The sequence below is a fragment of the Solanum pennellii genome, chromosome 7, assembly GCF_001406875.1.
Source record: "Solanum pennellii chromosome 7, SPENNV200".
In the NCBI taxonomy this organism is placed as follows: domain Eukaryota; kingdom Viridiplantae; phylum Streptophyta; class Magnoliopsida; order Solanales; family Solanaceae; genus Solanum; species Solanum pennellii.
Window position 1 is genome coordinate 43,591,022 of NC_028643.1, and position 16,827 is coordinate 43,607,848.

Genomic DNA, 16,827 nt, shown 5'->3' on the forward strand with positions numbered 1-16,827 from the left:
TGACATAAAGACAAGAAAGGTAATTCCTAAGTTCTTCAAAGAATGATATGCTATATGTGATAAAGTAAAGAATGTTGTGTCTTGTTTTGGTAGACTTATGTCCCTTACATGATACATGTATGAATGATATGTGAATAATGACATGTCTTGACTAGGTAGGCTTAGTGTACCCTTGTCATGTATGAATGAATGATATGTGATACCTTAGATGATGTTGAGAAGGTCATGTACGTGGAAAAGGTTATGTTATGAATTTGAAGTCTAAGAGTCGTAATGGTATACTTCATGTAAAGAAGATGGAATTAGGGTTGATTGGTTGAAACAACATCATATAATCCTTAGGGAAGTCAAAATGAGCTATCTTAGTCGCCATTGAAAGGTAGCCCTAGTGGACCTCTTTGGTAGGGTTAATGTGATTGGGTTATGAATTAGATAAGGGACCCCTTCATGTGATCCTTTAGTGTCAATTACTCTATGAGAACAAAGGCTATCACCTAGTGATTATGTTATGGGAAGTATCTCTACTTGAGACGGAGACTAGAGTACAATGTATATCTACTTTAAAATGAGACAAGAGTGCACCTACATGGGATGTGCCCTTGTTCTACCCTTGGCAAGTTGAACACCCTAATCGGAGTAGGTTAGAACTATAAATTCCATGTCTTGCTAACATGGTCTATGTAGGTCATTGCCTATTCTCATCATATGGGATACCTACTAGCATTAGAGAAGTTCTATGAAGTTTAGGTGGTGGTATGGGACGCAATCTAGACATTGCACAATAGGCTTTAAAGGTGTTAGTTAGAGTCCCTAGGTTTTGTGCAAGACCATTATTTGAATGTATTTATGTGATGAATGAGTATTGAATGAACTAATGAATGTAATGACTTATATTAAGAAAGTATGTGAAATAAATAAGTACTTATATAGAGTAGTTAAGGGTTGTCTAGTTAAGGTGTGAAGGGGGAATAGAAATGGTCACTTTATATTTTACCTAGATAAGTTGTAAGAATGACTCTAGTTAGGGAAGATGTTGATTATATGGACATGATCTCATTCTTAGGTAGTTTTAAGGATTATTTAGGTAATCTTGAAGAGGTCAATCATGGACATTATCTTCTTGATTTACTTAAGTAAGACTTTTGATAGATTTTGGAAGCAGAATGTCATATTATCTATGTGTTTATGTGTTAATTGAGAATGATTCTATCTTATGTAGTTTATAGGATATCTTAAGTGAGTGTCTAAGGGATTTTATGGATGGTCGCTTCACGACTCACTCAAGTGAGACTTAGAATCACCTTTGGTAGAAGAATCTCATGTTCATATGTGTGATGTCTTGAAGGTGTGTGTGGATCTTACTATAGGTCGTCTTGAGGATCATTTAGGTGTGCCTAGAGAGATTGTATGGGAGGTCTTTCATTGTCTTACTTAAGTGAGTTGTAGGATAGATTTTAGTGAGGGAATTGCATGCTATTAAGTGCCTAAGGTAAGATTAAGTAACTTCACTGTAAAAGTGAAGAAATTCATTGTACAGTGAATCAACGTTGTTGTCCTAAAAATGTTCTAAATTGACTAAGTGATTTCCTATGTGTTTCTAAGTTGTTAAATGTTATTATTATGATTATTATTATAAGTGAAAAGATGCATTCTTCAAATAAATGTCCGTATTCATGATTTTATGCATTATGCCATACTTAGTTTATATTGTTGTACTAATTTTATGCTTTTATCTATCTCTATAGTGGTTGGTAGGTGAGGAGCATATGGGAAGCAAGACTTGGATTGGAGCATCATTCAAGTGAAGTTGAAGCATGTCCTCATTTGACTTGAGGGCATAGATGTCTTTTATGTCTTTATTGAAGTATTGTAATAGACAAAGTATTTCTATATTTTGAAGTATGGGCCGTGTCCCAAGTATTATCGTGTCTAAGCTTTGATGAGATTGAGACTTAGTATTTCCTATGATTTCTAATGAAAGATGTTATTAAAGGTCTTCTAATGTTTTCTGACAATTTTTAATTCGCACTACTTTTCATTATGTATATGCGATGAACCATACGAAAAGGGGCTCGTACAAGACCTCAGAGAGGTGAAATACTCCGGTTACATTCAAAAAATTCCATATATATAAGGGTATGGTGTGGGGCTGTTACAAGAGTAAAAGTTATAAGTACTCTTTTCTTATGGTTTTCCTTGTGTTATAGGAAATGAATATGAGGAGGACATTGGCTAGGAGGGTTGAGGATACTGATGGAAGTGAAAAGATTCCCCCTCAAGTTGAGCAAGTTGAGCAAGGTGCTCAACGTAATCAAGTCCCTATTGTGGGTGGAAGTAGTGATGTTCCGGTGGTTCCCCTGGAAATGACCGATGGAGAGATTAAAGAGGCTTTAATTACTTTATCCCGAGATTTGACTACCCATGTGAATATGGGTCTTGAACCTAGAGTTAATATTGTGGAGAGCACTATGACATCTAGATTGAGTAATTTTATGGGGATTAATCCGCCTATTTTTCTTTGCTCTAAGGTGGGAGAGGATCCCCAAGAGTTACTAGATGGAGTGTATAAGGTTTTGATTGCTATGGGGGTGAATTCTAGGGAGAAGGTGGAGTTGACTTAGTATCAATTGAGGGAGGTTGCTCTAGTGTGGTACACTCAATTCAAAGACAACAGGCCGGTTGAGTCGGGTCCTATTGAGTTGGAAGAATTTAAAGAAGCTTTTCTAGGAAGTACTTTCCCCGTGAGAGGAGGGAAGTGAAGGTAGAGGAGTTGATCAATATCAATCAAGAAAATATGAGTGTTGAGGAATACTCTTTGAATTTCTCAATGTTATCTATGTTTTCTCCATCCCTTGTGTCTAACCCTAGGGATGAGATGTGTAGATTTCTGACACTGGTTGCCGATCTAGTCAAAGAAGTATTTCATACGGCCATGCTACATGATGATATGACCCTAGCTAGACTTATGGTAGGAGTGCTAGAAACATTAATAGGAGTGTTTCAAGTGATCAAGGTCAACCTAGGTCCAAGAAGAGGGCTCAAACTCAAGATGGACCTAGTGCTCCTAAAGTGAAATTTGAGAAAGGAAGTGGTTCTCAAAATGGCAAGCCAACATGTGTCACTTGTGGAAAAAGTCACTTTGGAGAATGTCTAAGAGGTACCGGCTGTTGTTTTGGATGCGGTAAAGATGGACACAAGGTGAGGGATTGTCCTACTAGAGATGGTAAGCGAGTTGCTCCTAATGTTCCAAAAGATGCTGCTCCAAAGGCGAAGGTTCGTTTCTATGCACTTCAGGCAAGAGGATCAAAGTAGGATGATGATGAGGATGATGGTAAGTTCTTGTATATCTTTTAGTGATATTAGTTCCTTCTAAGTGGGTGAGTATGGTTAGTAGATGGGCTAGAAAGTCATAGAAGTATGTTGCTTGTGCATGGTGTTTAGTCTTGTTGAAATCGAATTTCATTGATTTCTTGCATTGTGTATTTCATGAAGTTATGATTATATTGTAAAAGGTGTTTATATGATTTTATCTTGCATATTAGCATGTTGCCATCATGAATTGCCTAAATGTTGGATTTTTGAGAAATTTGCATAAATCACTGTAAAGGCTGCCAGTTTACTGTGAAGATTTTGGAAAATTAGCTAATTCAATCTTTGGTCGGAATTTTTTGTAAGGTGGTTAGAACTGATGTATATGAGTATGATACTGAATATAAAATGAGTTTTTTCTATTTGGAATGAAGGAGGTAAGTTTTATGGCATGATGATTTGTAGAATGAGTTTCTAGTTTCTTGTTGTGTTGTGATGCTCTTGATTATGTGAAATTGATGTTTTCATAGATGTTTGTATTGTATAAGGTGTTATATGGTATGTCCATGAGTTTCTAACTGAATCTCTATTCTCGGAAGTATTCAGAGAGTGGCAAGTGCTATTCGAGGATGAATGTTATCTAAGTGGAGGAAATTGTAATACCTCAAAAATGACTTAGGTGAAGCTAGAGCCTAACATGGTTGTGATTAGGGTATAAGATCCTAAATTGGTCTATAATGTGGTATTGAGGCAGTGTCTAAGAGTTTAGGTGCATTGCAAGTCAAACGTCAAGGGATGACTAAGACATTCGACGACTAAGTCACCTATGTGCCTCATGTGTGGTTATGTGCCTATATGTGCGTTTAATGAGTTAATGAGATCCTTATATGAGTTATTATAGTGTTTATATTTAGTTTGTCAGGTTTCATGAAGTTTGGAGGTCAAACGCCCATGACGTTCGAAAGGTTTGCCTTGAAATAACCTCGTGTGTCTTAGAATGTTTCATCAAGTTTTATGTGTTTGTTTTGGATGAAATTGTTATAGGAGGAGGTCCTAAACTCGTATACGAACATATTCGGGTTAGAAATGTCCGGTTGAAAGTCCTCAAGGACCAACAAAGCGTCCTTCACGAAGGACCCTTCACAAGTGCCCAAGCTGTCAAAACCATCCTAACCTACGGATGACAATCGACAACTAGTAGGTCACTCGATGCCCCATAGGTGCGTGGCGTGGGTTGAAACTCAAGCATGGGAGGAGGCCCATCCAAAGACAGGCCTCAGTCCCAAACCACTGACCAGCAGGACGGTCCATTGGTTGGGAAATGGGCCGTCGATGGCCAGTCGTGGATGGACACTGTCATCTGCGCAGGTTCACTGTAAATGCATGGGTGAATTGGTAAATTCACCCACCGTCCAAATAATAGAAAAGGTGTTTACTTAGGAATATTTCAAGTATTTTAAGTGGATTTATAAGTCCTAAATGGCTAGATGAATTCATATTGCCAAATCAAAATACCCAAAATCTCTTAGAAATTCTCTAGAACTCCATTGAAGCCAAAACTCAAGGAAGAGCTTGTATTGAAGAATTGACTGGTTATTCTTCATTAAATTGGTGGATTAACATCATTGAGGTATGGTTTTTTATTCTTGAAACTATATTCCTCATGGAGCCCAAAATTCAAAGAGTTTTCTAAAGTTTTCAAAGATGAACTTGTCCAATTTCATTATCCATCCATGGGTTCAAGCATTAAAGGTTTTAAATCATTGAATATTGATTGAATTTTTGTAAATTATATTATTTTTAATCAATAAACTATCAACCCATGTAATTGATGAACCCTAGTTTTTGACTACTTTATGGGTAAGTGATATTGTCTTAATGCTAATGAATTATAGTGTAGTTTTCTATGGGCTATTGAATGATGTAAGAATTTTATTTAATTGATGTATGGATTGTGTTAGATTGATATATTTATACTGATTTTACCTAGATTCATTGAGTATTATGGTATTTTGTATTGAATTGATATTCTTGGCCATGGGTAAGGGCCTTATGGTATTGAATTGGATGATTTAGCTATAGATTTAAGTGGTGAGAACGGATTGGTGGTATGTTGCCCTAATTTTCTTTATTTTATGTAATGTAGCTCTTGTATTATACTATGATTGGTATTGTCCACTTATTGTGGCGGTTCTATGTGAATGATGTCGCCTTGTCGGCGTTACTTTATTATGATGATCATGCCTTGTGGGCAACTACTTGAAGTATTATGATGATGTATGTAATTTATTATGTGAATTATGATAATGTCCTTATACATCTGATTATGTGAGAGTATGTGTTCTTCTATTGATATTAGGTAATCATGTTAGACTATGACTATGTGCTTATGTGTGTAGTCTTAGAGTTGATGCATGATTATTCCTACTTGACTATATGAGTATATAATTGTTATAATGATGATGATATGGTAGTGTATATGATGACTTAAGGATGATAATGGTTATTCCTATGTGCTCCTAGAATGACATGTAATATGTGCTAAAGTGAAGTATGTTGTGTCTTGTCTTGGTTGACTTGTGTCCCTTACTTAATACATGTAGGAATGTGAATATGATGTCTTAGTCTTTAATGTATGAATGATATGAGACTTTGAGTGATGCTAAGAAGGTTATTTATGTGAAACCTTGAACATAATGGTAAGGTTATGAAACATTGAAGTCAAAAGTTGTAATGGTATCCTTCATCTGATGAATGATGCACTTAAGGTTGATTGGCTAGAACAACATCATATCATCCTTAGGAAAGTTATTATGAACTATCTTGTAGGGTGAATGTGATTGGGTGATGAACTTGATATGGAACCCCTTTGTATTATCCTTTAATGAAAAATTACTCTATGAGAACAAAGGCTAGCACCAAGTTAGTATGGTAAGGAAAGTAGCTCTAGTTAAAGGATGAGGCTAGAGTACAAAGTAAGCCCTTCATATTCCCGAAGCATGTGCCTACATCGGATGTGTCCACATTCTAACATTTGCAAGTAGAACATCCTCCATTGGAGTAGGTTACAACTTCATATACCATGTTTTTCTATCATGGTCTATGTTGATTATTGCCTAGTCTCATCATATGTGATACCTTCTAGTATTGAAGAAGTTATATGGAGTTTAGGTGGTGGTATGGGACGCTATCTAGAGATTGCACAATAGGCTTTGAAGATGTTAGTGAGAGTCGCTAGGTCTTCTCCAAGATCATTACTTGAATGTCCTAATGTGATGAATGTCTCTTAAATGAACTAAGTAATGTAATGACTTAAGTTAAGAAAGCATGTTAAATGAATAAGTACTTATGTAGTGTAATTAAGGGTTATATCATTAAGGTGTGAAGAGGGAATATGAATGGTCACTTCGTATCATACCTAGATAAGTCCTAAGAATGACACTAGTTAGGGAAGTTGGTTGACTATGTAGACATGATCCAAACTTACGCAGTCTTAAGGATTACTTAGGTAATCTTGAAGAGGTCAATCATGGACATTCTCTTCTTAATTTACTTGAGTATGTCTTTTGATATATGTGAATGCTCTTTGTTAAGTGAGAATGATCTTATCCTTGGTAGTCTAAAGGATCTCTTAAGTTTGTGTGTAATGGATTGTATGGGCGGTCGCTTCATAACTCACCCAAGTGAGACTTAGAATCACCTTTGGTAGGAGAATGTCATGTTCTTATGTTGGTGTATTGTAAATGTGTGTATATATCTCTTTATAGGTGGTCTTAACGATCATTTAGGTGTTCCTAGATAGGGTGTATGGGTGGTCTCTCTTTTTCTTACTTAAGTGAGTCTTAGGATAACTTTTAGTTAGGGAATTACAGGCTAGAAAGTGTGTAAGGTGAAGTGAATAGACTTCACTGTAACTTGGAAAGTAGTTCACTTTAATTTGACATAGTTTAGTTTAATGGTATTAAAAATATGATAAATTGATTGTGTGACATTTTATGTGTTTCTAAGGTGTTAAATGATGTTCTTATGATTATGATATGATATTTAAGTCAAAAGATGCATATTTCCAATAAATGTCCGTTGTCATAATTTTTATGCACTATGTCATACTTAGTACATGTGGTTGTACTAATTCCATGATTTTACGTATCTCTAATGTGATTCATAGGTGAAGGTGCTTTCGGAGAGCTAAGCTTGGATTAGAGGATCGTTCGAGCAAGTTGAAGTATGTCCTCATTTGACTCGGGGGGATAGATGTATTTTATTTCCTTTATCGAAGTATTTTAATAGACATAGTAGTACTTTATTTCTATTATGTATGGCCTTTGTCCCAAGTACTCGTGAATCTAAGATTTGATGGAATGAGTCTTAGTATATCCTATGAGTTTTATATGAAATAGTTTTTTAAAGACTATTCGCGTGTTTGTGTAAAGTTTTAATTCCGCACTACTTTTCATATGTATATATGCGATGAACGATATGGAAGGGCTTGTACAAGACCTCCAAAAGTTCAAGTATGCCAGTTGCACTCCGAGAGTCTCATATCTTCTAGGGTGTGGTCTCTGGTCGTGACAGTACCAGTACCTTAAACTTCAATAATTTCAAAGAATTCAAAATGACAACAACGAATCACATACACATTAAAAAGGCAAAACCTTTCAAACGGTCACAATGATTCATAAAGTTCACAACCATCCGACAAAATGACAACCCTTGAGGAGAGTCACAACCCTTCATTTCCTTTCACACCTTTAAAACCCATCTATCCCCCACATGAATAGGGAATGACTATTTTTAAAAAACATATGCATGAAAAGTTGTGTGATTCATAAGTAAGGGTTAATCGCATCTGGATAAGTAGGTTTCCAATTAAATTTTCCATAGAACATATATCGGATATACTCAGTCAGTCGGTAGATTTGATATCTTTGAATCGTCGAGCATTAGCGTATACCTAGACAACATAAGTCACACAATCAACCCTTGAACTGTGTTTGGTTCTCATTGTTTTGTTGTTTCAGCCATGAACAGATCTCGGTTAATAAGTGTTCAGAGAACTGGCCTTACCGGATTCTCCTTGGAGCGGCTTACACTTCACACTTATATAGGTGATTTATAAATGTGTTATCCCGTAGATACACCATTTGATATACCATGTATCAAACTTAGAAACTAATAAAGAGTCATAATGTCTTTATCCTTGTTACTGAACATTGTCTTATCATGACAATGGACCAAAAAAATGCATTTTGACACTGTTGAACAGTCATTAATGGCTTTGTTTTATCTCCTTCAACCTAGATTTTGGGATCTCCATTCTTATAGGTAGAGTTACCACCACAATGACTTGTCCTCGGCCATAGTTCCATTACCTTTGATAATCTATCAACCGACTCTCTAGTTAGGCCTTTTATGTGGATCCGATACATTATCCTTTGACTTTACATAGTAAATTATGATAATTCCACTAGAGAGTAGTTCTCGAAAAATATTATGTCTACGTCATATATGACGAGACCTTCCGATATACATCATGCTTCATGCCCAACCTATTGCAATTAACTCTCACAGTGTATGCATACTGAAGCTAAAGGATTAGGCCAAAAATCTTTCAAGAAATTTCTGAGTCGTTCAACTTCTTCACCAGCCTTATCTAGAATGATAAACTCAGATTTCATAGTAGAGCGAGCGATACATTTCTGTTTGGAATATTTCGAAAAGACTGCTCCTCCACAAAGAGTAAAAACATATCCACTTGTAGATTTTATTTCATTTGACATGGTGATTCAATGTGCATTACTATATTCTTTCAATATTGTTGAAGACTAGTTATAATGCAAAGCAGTACTTTGTTAAGTATGTTTTTAAATACCTAAAACTCTTTTTACTGTCAACCAATGAGTTTGATAGAGATTACTTGTGAACCGACTCAGTTTACTAATAACACATGCACTATTTGATCGTGTACACTTCATGATATATGTCAATGATACTGCTCAATACTCTAGGATAATTCAATTGCGAGTCACTTTTGCCTTCATTCTTTTGAAGTTAACAACTTACATTTATTAGAGTCTTGACAATATTAAAATCCAAATACTTGAACTTGTCAAGTACCTTTTCAATCACATTAGTAACTTCAATGTTTTTCATATCGAAGTTACTTTCTAACATATGCTTAGTAGCATTTATGTCAGAAATGTTTATTTTGATGATCAACATGTCATCAACATAAAACAAAAAATGACCTTGTGATTTTGACGTCTTTAACATAAAAACACTTATGATATTCTCGAATTCATTCTCCAACATAGTTTGTTCAACCTTCGCATGTCATTATTTTGACACTTGTTTTTAGTCCACAAAGTGACTTAACAAGTTTACATACTTTATTTTCTTTACTAGGAACCAAAAAAACCTCGGGTTGTTCCATGTAAATTTTTTCATCCAATTTTTTCATTTTTAAGAAAAATATTTTCACGTCTTTTTTGATGAATTCGAAGGCCATATACCGCAACTTCCGCAATCAACATCTTACTTGATGTATCCTACTTAGTGGCTATTATGTGTAAAAATAATCATGGTTTTCTTATTGTTTAAAGCGTTTGAAAACAAGTCTTGCTTTGTATTTGTCAATAGTCCATCATCTTTCTTTTCCTTTTGTAGATTCACTTTGAACCCAAAAGTTTATTTCTTGGAGGAAGATCAACCAACTCTCAAGTACGGTTGCTCAAGATTGAATCAATCATACTATTAACAGCCTCTTTCCAAAATGAGTCCACATAAGACATAACTTCTTTGAATTTATGAGTCTCATTTTCAAGAAGAAACATTGCAAAATCAAATTCGAAGGAAGTAATTTGTCCATTCACATTTACTATCCCTCTGAATCTCTTTATTAAGTATATTCTCCTTTGGTTCATTCCAAGGTCATTTAGACCCTTCACTTAACTATCCGACTGTTCGGACATATGAGCCATAACTTGACATGGTTTACTATTTGTAGCATATCCAATGAACATACAACCCACAATCTTAGGTCCTATTTTTAACAGTTTGGGAATAATTCCCTCATTTCCATTTCTCATATGGAATAGACTGTGTTAAAAATTGTTTGATCACTATCTTTCATGAGTTATTGCTTGTATATACTATAAAGGGAGACAAGAATTCTCTATCACGATACAACAAAGCCTGAACAAAAAAAAAATTTGTTGCTCCCTTTCTTAACAAATTTTTTTGTTGTTGTTGTTATCTTTTTATATAATGAAAGAACCCCCACAAATTTTGTGGTAAATCTGAATTTATAGGACATTCAACAATTCCTTCAAAGTTTGATTTTTTTATGTCAACAATTTCATTAGATTGAGGTGAGAAGGTGCAGTAATTTGATGGATGATTTTATTTCCAAATATATGCAAAAGAAGATTCATATTCTTCACATCTAACACTTCTAATCATGAAAATATTCAACTAACTTTCAACTTCAGTTTTATATTGTCTATATGTTTCTATTGCTTCATCCTCACAATTTCACAAATAAACATAACAATATCTAGTGCAATTGTCAATAAAATTTATGAAACGCTTTTTCCCACCACGAGATGGTGTTGACTTCATATCACAAATGTCAGTGTAAATAAATTCAAAGGTATTCTAATTCATTTCAACAACACATACTTGGCATTGATTTGTTGTAGTAGAAGTTAGACAAAACTTCTAAGTTGATCAGTTTTTGCAAGATTTTGTAATTGATATGTCTCAGTCATTTATGTCACAAACAATTTGAGTCAAGCAAGTATGAATAAAAAAAATACTAAGTTTGAAGAGACAAACTGTGAGGTAACCTATTCCCACAAATATTTTGTTGTATACTTTTTAGAATTTTCTCAAATATAGACATTGTTTACAGTCAACACCTTGCCATATGTCCTTTTATGAAGGACCTATCCATAACATTCTATTTGTTATAGAATTACGCATGATCATAGTCTCATTGGTCCAATAAGAGCAATATGACGCAAATGTTTGTTTTACAACACAAACATAACCGGTCACTTTTCACCAATATTCATGTCTAAAAAAATTATTTTAATAGTCATATCTTTTCATGAAAAATCACAATTTTTTAAGTGAAACTTTTTCATCAAAGAATACAATTCTATTCAACGAGTAATATATTTTTGTGGTTTTATATTAGTCATATCATATGCTAGTAAAGAGAGACTCAACGACCACAATATCAAATATACTCCACGAATTTTGTGGGTCTAACATAATTCAAGAATGTCATCAAACTTCATATCTTGTACTTTAAAATTTAAATTAGATAGTAAGTCTAATTTTGTCTATATCACAAATATTAAATATCTTCTCAAAAATATTTTTTAAGTATTTGAAATCATTTTCCAGATTTTTTTCGATGCTTTCAAATGGTATACCATCAAAATATATATTGGCAACACAAGTCTTCTTTTGGAGATTTAATCCATAGAAATACCCATTGCAGACACAAAAATCACTAATTTATGTTACGAGTGCTTTTTTTCCTTCTGTTACAACTAGACAGACCACTTAGTATTTAGAATACTAACAATAAAAATTTTATATTATTCGAATCAATTTCACATTCAAATAGAGTAGTAAACCGAAAGGTTTTAATCTCCCAAAACCTCAAACACAACATTATATCTAGCTAACAATGAAGATTTTACAAATCATTTAGCCTTAATATTCGTGACGAAGATTTTGTACTCTTCAAGTCATAATATTCATTCAAACAGAGTATCTAACAAATTTCTGAAGTTTCTATATTCTTCAAACCAATGTACAATCTGATTTGTTAGTTAAGTTCTTATAGTTAAAAAAATCATAAGATTTTAGTCTCCAAAAGTTAAACACAATCAAATTTCAAATAGAGTATAAAACTACAAAAGTTTTTTTCTCTCTCTTAACAAAATATATATTAGTAATAATCATCAAATAATGATCATCTATCCAAAAATTTATGAGATAAATCTGATAACTTATAAAGGATAGTAAAAAAAATAGTCAAGGCATATATATATAGAACTTGATTTTTACTCTCATTTAATCATATCATATATATCAGCAATGATTCCATGCAAGTCACTTTCCTTGCTATTTTTTCTCCTTTTCTCAGTTTTCATCATATTACTTTTTCCTCAAGAAAATATTTAATTTCAACTAGAAACTAAACTCAAGTTCAAAATTGTTAGCAAACAACATTTGTTCATTTTCTACTTCTCATAGTTATGTAAAACCAAGAAAAAAAAATTAAACAGTGCATATCTTAACCTTTATGCACAAAATAACTTTTCTTATTCAAAAGAAGACAGAAGGAATGTTATGCTTCAATGCACTTGGAGGAAAATAAAAATAATCTTACCCATCCAAGGAAAACTTATAATAGAAAATATACTCAAACATATTAAGAAAGTACTAATTCATCCCAAAACTCTTTTATCATAAGATAAAATAATTCTCTTATTCTTCTTTTCTTTCCAACAAAAAGAATACAGAAAATAAAAGTAATTTCCTTACGACAGAAAATACCATCAATATAAATTTCTTAAGCCTGTTAGATCCTATATACAGGTTAGCAAACTAGAAAAAATAATAGAGAATGAAAGAAAACCACAGAAATATTCGAGTCCATAGAATCCACTATGTGTCCTTAAGAAATTTAATCCCCACAAGTACCTGAGGTTGCATATTAATTCCTCCCAAGATAAAATAAATTAACCATTAAAGAAGTAGTGGTACCTCAAACTTCAACAAGTTCATTGAACTCAAAATGAATGCAACGAATCATATACACAGACTTGATCGATCGATTTTGTTTTGTAAGAAATTTATGCAAAAGAGGGTAAGAATTCAATTCTAAAAAATGATAGACAACTTCTCGATTTAAAAGCCAACAAAAGGTAAAAGTCACAACTCTTAGGAAGAAGGCAACCTTTAAGAAAGGTCACAATACTCTGGAAACGGCAAAACCATTCAAACGATCACAACCTTTCATAAAGTTCACAACCCTCCGTCAAAGTGACAACTCTTCAGGATAGTCACAACCATTCATTTCATGTTCACACCTTTAAAACTCATCAATGGCCACATAGAATTCTGTCTATATTAATTGATAAAAGCTACAAATGTTTGGTATATTTATACATCACGTAGTACCCAAGACATAGAGTCATACATAACCTAAGCTTAGCATGTAATATTCCTAACTATATACAAGCACAAATCCCAGTACATCAATGTTCTAGTTACAGTAGGTGTCTAGCTAGGACTTCAACATAACCTTTGGTTTGGACTCTTCTTTTGGCACACACACATATAATCTATCATGCTCCCTCAAACTAGAGGTAGTGAGAGCCACAACTCCAAGATTGGATCGAAAATACCAAAATAGAGACTTGGACAGAGGTTTATAGAAGACATCTTCAACTTGAAGCAGGGACGGGACGAATTTGGTGATCATGGCTCATTGAACGACCTTTTCCCTCACAAAATGATAGTCGAGTTCAAAATGTTTTTTACGAGCATGAAGATTGACAGCTATATGTGATTCAAAGGCCAAAATTAAATGCACCAGCTATATAACGTAGCACTCATTTCACACCAACCCAATGGTTTTCAACAGGGGCCTGCATAAATTGGACCTGAAGATTGACAGCATGAGCAATATCAGGTCGTGTGAAAGTCACATATTGAAGCGCGCCAATGATGTTGCAGAATCATATGGATCAACACAAGGGCCAACATATTCATGTAAACCATGATTTTGAGATAAAGGTGTGTGAATGGATCTTGAACAATCCCTGCTTGTACATTCCAGGACATCAAGAGCATACTTTTGTTGTCTAAGAAAGATATCATTGGCGTAACGTTACAATTCAATCCCAAGGAAGTAGTGGAGGTATCCCATGTCTTTTGTCATTAACTTGGACTTCAAGTTGTGGATTGACTCAATAACAAGGAAGGAACAACTTTTTGGTTTTTAAAAGGTGTGAATGGAAAATGAAGTGTTGCAACTTTTATGAAGAGTTGCAACTTTTACGAAAGGTTGCAACTCTATGAAAAGTTATGACTTTTATGACAAGTTGCGACTTTTATGAAAAAGTTGTGACTTTTGTGAAAAGTTGTGAATTTTATTAAAGGTGATGACCTTTATCAAATATTATGACTTTTTCAAGGGTTTGTGACCTTTTCGGTAAAGCACAATAAGAACATTTTCGCACTACCCTTTGTTTTCTATATAAATTGAGGGATTTCCTCTCATTTTAAAAAATAATTTTAGGACTTCTTCTACTACTACTTGATCGAGTATTCTAAGTGTACTTTAATGTCGCTGAGTGGCTCGCTGACACCAACGTTTTGGATATTAATATACTGGTGATTGAGATAATTCTATCCATTGAGGACATTTTCCAAATGGGCTTGATCTTCTTTCTATTTTTCCAGATTCTTGTATGTGTTGCACAAATTTAAATTGATGAATTAATTATTGTTCTTCTGTTCTTCTCTGGTTCATTAAACTTTGGTAACTTCGTGTTTCTACAAAGTCTGTTCGAATCGGTAAGATTCTTTAAAAACATATTGATAATAATACTTCTTTAAGAAAAATATTTCGTATATTTTTCTAATATGTTTCTGATTCTAGTATCTCTACTGTTTTAATTTTCTAGTTGTGAAAATATTCTTAAACTTTGTTGTTTCTTATCAAGTTCTTCAAAATTTTGTGTTAAGTATCTTAGGAATACAAGATGAACAAGAAGCTTAAGAAAATTATTGTACTGGTAGTATTTTTTGTACTCTACTGATTCTGAGAATCTGATCATGGAAGTAGAAGATAAATGCATTACTTTTCCATATTCGTTGCTTTGTTTAGCAAGGTCGAAGTGAGAATCTAACAGAAAAAATTTGTGGTGTTCCTGTTAAAGAATACACAAGATAACCTTCTTATTATTTATCGAAGGAGAAAAATAGTTTCTATGACTTAACAACTTTGATATTTTATCACGTGTATCTTCGAAAAAATATCTGCAAACTATATGTTGTGGAATGAATTTCGTTTGGTAAATAGTGTTGCATTTGAAATTATTTAGCTTGCAAAATTAGAGATGCACAATTTTGTTTGATAAAATAGTATGTCAAAATGTTATAGTTGGAAGACTATTTGAAAAGAATAACATTTCTATGTGATAATCCAAGAATATGTTTTATTCAGTTTGGAGAATTTTTTTTTGTAGTTTTGTACTCCTTGTAAATTTGATTATGTCTGATTGTTGTATACTAAAAAAAACTTTTGTAGTTTTATACTGTGAATAAATCAGACTATGCAATTGATCTTAAAAATATGAAAACTTCACCTACTAAGTTTGTGTTGTACTTTTCATTTTCCATAAATTTCACTGTTATGTAGAAACAATGTAAATACTAAGTGGTATGTCTATTTGTGATAGAGGAAAAATACCAGTAACTTATAGTTTGTGATTTTGTTTCTCTATAGAATGAACCTTGACATTGTGTAAACATTGTCAAAGAGAATTGAAGCACTTTAATTCTTTCGTAGAATAATGTTTCCAAAAGAAGTTTCATATTAAAATATGTGAAAAATACTATTTTCAAATATTTGAGAAATATTTTTGAGATCATATTTAAAATGTTGGGCTTCTTTGGGTATGATAAAGTTAAAACTGGACTTGGTGTCTAATTTAAATTTGGAGAACAACATAGAAATTAAATGATACTTTTGTAGTATCTTAGACCCACAAAATTATTAGAGTATATTTGATATTTTGGTCGTTCAGTTTATCGTTTACTTGTATACGGTCTGACTAGTATGAAACTTCCAAATTATATGTACACTTGTTTAGAATGATTGTGTTCTTTTATGAAAAAGTGTCACTTGAAGTGATGTGATTTTCGTGAAAAGATATTTATATTAAATATAACTATTCGTATAGACATTAATATTGGTGAATAGTCATTCGTAATATTTTGTAGAAGAAGCATTTGGATTATATTGCCTTTATTGGACCCAATGAAATTTTGTTTGTGGGTAGTTCTATAACTATCAAATTGAAATTTATGGAAAGGTCCTTATGAATAGGACATTTGATAAGGTGTTGACTCTAAATCATGTTTGTATCACACAAAATTGTAAAAAGTCGAAAAAAGAATTTGCGAAGAGAGATATCACGCGAAAAGATATCAAACTCTTTGTTTTTATTTGTTCTTACTTTCTTGAGTCAAAGTTTGTGACATGCACTTGGGGCATTCCAATTAGAAAACATTTTAAGGGAAAATGTTCAACTTAGAAGTTTTGTCTAACTCTGAGTACAATAAATAAAAATGTCAACTTTGTGTTGAATCTAAGTATGCTGAGAATTCTTATAAATCTTTTGAAAGGAATTATAATCCCTTAGAATTGATTTACACTTAACATTTGTGATATGAAGTCAGTACTATCTCGTGTTGAAAGAAAAT